Source organism: Mastomys coucha, unplaced genomic scaffold (genome assembly GCF_008632895.1).
Source record: "Mastomys coucha isolate ucsf_1 unplaced genomic scaffold, UCSF_Mcou_1 pScaffold16, whole genome shotgun sequence".
Lineage (NCBI taxonomy): Eukaryota > Metazoa > Chordata > Mammalia > Rodentia > Muridae > Mastomys > Mastomys coucha.
This window is the reverse complement of record NW_022196898.1, coordinates 41,861,061-41,865,546: the sequence shown is the minus strand read 5'-3', so window position 1 is coordinate 41,865,546 and position 4,486 is coordinate 41,861,061.

The window sequence follows — 4,486 nt, the reverse complement described above, 5'->3', positions numbered from 1 at the left end:
GGACCAGGACAAGGAGAAGGACTAGCACTTGAACTCGCATGCGGGACTAGCACTAGAACTTAGATGGGCTAGGACATCCGCATTCCCCCGGGCCCAGAGTGCTTGGGCCCAGGGGATACAGCACCAGTTCAGAGGAGATAGCTGCTGCTTTAGACCCAGTATATTTCAGATAGCCTCAGATGTACCTCAACTATTGAGCTGCCAGATTTACCATCCCTCTTTTGCAATGACTGTAAAAGTCTGATGCCATTTCTAAGAAACACATTTAGATCCTATACTTCATGTGTCGTCTCTACCATCATTTCTTCGCCTACGCCTTGTCGACCTGACTAGGACCCCTGTTTCTCCCGTGGGTTGAGGGAGGCCCAGATCGGTCGGCCCACGGCAAAGGGGATACAAATTGGAAAGGAAGAAGTATCACTATTTACAGATGATATGATAGCATACAGATGATATGATAGCATACAGATGATATGATAGTATACATAAGCAACACCCAAAATCACCAGAGAACTACTACAAGTGATAAACAACTTCAGCAAAGGGGTGGGATATAAAATTAATAACTATCTTTTTTACAGTCTGTTCTATTCTAGTGTTTGTGACACCAGGATGATATGGTGATTCTACTTCTACTCTTCCACTTTTGTTAGGTGCATAAAGTTAAGAATGGTTTATCATAATTTGGAACTTTTCAAATCCCAGTCTAAAGTTTTAAATATGCTATTTTTTTCTAGTGAGAGAGTCCACATATTTCCTCAGAACTTCAAAGAGCTGTGTTGCTTATTGTTCATCATGGAAAAAAACAAACAAAATTTTAAAAGGCCAAAATGTTTGAAGTCTTATAACAATCTAATTAGGAATATGAAACAAGTATAAAGCCAACTAAGAGAGAATATTGTAATCAATTAATTGATGGTAAAAATAATATATCTTTTTTGTTTGTTTTGTCTTGTTTTGAAACAGGGTCTCACTATATAGCTCTAACTATCCTGGAACTCACTATGTAGAATGGTTTTGAATTTATAGAAATCCACCTGCATCTTCTTTCCCTGTCCTGAAAACAAAGGCATGTGCCACTATGCCCAGCTGAAGATATCTAACATATCTTAGAGTCTCAATAAAGAGAAATATTGAGTAATTAGCACAAATTTTAGGGAGGAGGTGGTGGAATTCAATCTGGGTCTTATAAATTGGGTATAAATTTCCCTTGGATATAGGAGGGAAGGAGGAAAACCATGCAGGTACAATTCTACCATAAGTCCATTAAGCAAGGATGATTATTGTTGTCCTAATGATTAGGTTTGAGCACATAGCTGGTGCTAAGGATACTGTGAGACCCAAGTTGAGAAGGTGATAGACACTAGGTTGTGTCTATTGCAGACAGGCATTAAATTAAAAACTCAAGATCTACATCTTACCTTGCTGAAAATGTGACACATTTCTTAGAAGAGAGTAATTAAAATCAAATTCTAAAAGGTTTTGTAATTTATGAGCTTGCCATTGCATCCTGAGGGTTCAAAAACTGATAAACGATTAGAATCTTTTGGACTAGTTTTAGATTATTGCATGTGACTCTCAGCTCTTTACTAACAAGGGAATGTGCTTATTATATGTTACATACTACATAGATTATAATCTACAGAAGATTACAGGTCCAGAACACTTGCTCAAAAAAATAATTATCAAGACCAAGTGAATATATTAGTCATGTGTAATTAGTATAGAAGATGAAGCAGACACAGGCCTCATGTTGAATACTAATGGCTACTGAAGTTTGGTTTGAATGGAATTCAGTTCTAGGATTAAAGTTGTCCCTTACCAAAAAAAAAAAAGAAAAAGAAAAAAAATGAGCATTAATGCACAATTAAGATTGTAAAACAAGCCGGGCAGTGGTGGTGCACACCTTTAATCCCAGCAGTTGGGAGGCAGAAGCAGGTGGATTTCTGAGTTCGAGGCCAGCCTGGTCAACAGAGTGAATTCCAGGACCACCAGGGCTATACAGAGAAACCCTGTCTTGAAAAACCGAAGAAGAAGAAGAAGAAGAAGAAGAAGAAGAAGAAGAAGAAGAAGAAGAAGAAGAAGAAGAAGAAGAAGAAGAAGAAGAAGTTATACAAAAATCTCAAGAGAGTTGGCTGTGAGCATCAGCATCTGTATTTGTCAGCCTTTGCCAGAGCCTCTCAGGGGACAGCTATACCAGGCTCCTGTCAGTAAGTACTTCTTGGCATCAGCAATAGTGTCTGGGTTTGGTGTCTGCAGATAGAATAGATCCCTAGGTGGGGAAGTCTCTGGATGGCCTTTCCTTCAGTCTCTGGTCCAATCTTTGTCCTTGCATTTCCTTTAGATAGGAACCATTCTAGGTTAATATTTTTGAGATGGGTGGTAGCTGCATTCCTCAACCAGAGGTCATGCCTATCCACTGGATATGGTCTCTACAGGTTTTATCTCCCCTTTGTCGGGTATTTCGGCTATTGTCATCTCCGTTGGGTCCTAGGCAATCTCTTGCTTCCCTGGCATCTGGGACTTTCTTAGTGGCTACCCCCCAGTTCCCTGTCCCCCACTGCTATATATTTCTGTTCAAATTCTGCTATGAATTTCCTGACCCTCTGTACTTCTCCCACAACTGATCCTGCCCCCTTTCCCTTCCCTCTTCTCTCTCCCTCCCAGGTTTTTCCCTCCTTCTACCTCTGTAATTATTTCAGTCCCCCTTCTAGTTAGGACTGAAGCATCCACACTTTGATCTTCCTTCTTCTTGAGCTTTATATGGTCTGTGAGTTGTAGCGTGGGTATTCTGAGCTTTTTTCCTAATATCCACTTATCAGTGAGTACATACCATGTGTGTTCTTTTGTGACTGGGTTACCTCACTCAGGATACTATTTTCTAGTTCCATCTATTTGCCTGCAAGTTTCATGAAGTTATTGTTTTTAATAGCTGAGTAGTACTCCATTATATAAATGTACCACATTTCCTGCATCCATTCCACTGTTGAGGGATATCTTGGTTGTTTCCAGCTTCTATGCATAGGGACCCCAATGGAAGAGTTTGGGGAAGGACTGAAGGACTTGAAGGGGACTGCAACTTCATAGGAAGAACTACAATATCAACTGACCAGACCCCATAGAGCTCTCAGGGACTAAACCACCAACCAAAGAGTACACATGGAGGGACCCATGGCTCCAGCTGCATATGTAGAAGAGGATTGCCTTATTTGGCATCAATGGGAAGGTCCTTAGTCCTGTGGAGGCTCAATGCCCCAGTGTAGGGAGATACTAAGGTGGTGAGGGGGGAGTAGGTAGATGGGTAAGAGAACACCATCATAGAGGCAGGGTGAGGGGGGATAGGATAGGAGGTTTGTAGTGGGGAAACCGGGAAGAGGGGCAACATTTGAAATGTAAATAAATAAAATAACCAATAAAAATTAAAAAGATCTGAAGAGAATAAAGTGAAGGAAAAGCCTAGAGTTACTACTTCACCCTTGCATGTGTATTGCCTGGAACAAAGTTTTTCAATGATTCTGAGCTCAGTAAATATTTATTTACTGAATGTGAATGAAGGAGACTTAGATTCTTATTTTCTTTTCTTTCTTTTTTTTTTTCTTAAGATTTATTTAGCTGTCTTCAGACACTCCAGAAGAGGGCGTCTGAAGTGTTGTTCATCTCGTTACGGATGGTTATGAGCCACCATGTGGTTGCTGGGATTTGAACTCAGGACCTCTGCCTCTGGAAGAGCAGTCAGTGCTCTTAACCACTGAGCCATCTCTCCAGCCCCAGATTCTTATTTTCTTATAGGATTATTTTCATTACACCACAAAACTGCTCTGAATTCTGAAGTCTGAAAAACATCTTGCTTTGCTTCATGATATTTTAACTGATGCTAAGCATAAAAATATAATGCCGAATTCTAGTTTTCCAACTAAATCTTACTCTTAACAGTTTCTTCCAGTTCTAAACTTATGTCATATGGATTTTTTTTTCTGTAGAAGTTTCTCTTCCGCATTATTTGAAAGCTATAACTTTCAGCTTGATGGAGAAAACTGTGATAATTATGGAACAAAGAAATGAAAATCAAAGCACCCAAGCAAGACCTGTTTGTACAATGTTAAGGATAAGATCATAATAGATTTGTTTACCTACCAACAGATCACAGTTCTATTTTATGTATTGTATTAGTTGTTCAGGTCTGTCATAACAAAGTGCCACAGACTACTGGCACCAAAGTGTTAACTGGACTGAGTACTAACAGTTTATCCTTGGCTTATAGGTAATGATATTTTTGTGTTTTCATAGTTCCCTACTTCTGTTTGTGTCTGTGCTCAATTTTCTTATTATAAGCATAGCAGCCATAGCAGATTAGGACCCAAACTAACAACCTAATGTTAATTACCTCTTTAAGTATTACATCTCCAAATAAGGATACATTCCAAGTTACTCAGTTTAGACTACAACATATAAACCAGTCTCTCTCCCTCTCCCTCTCCCTCTCCCT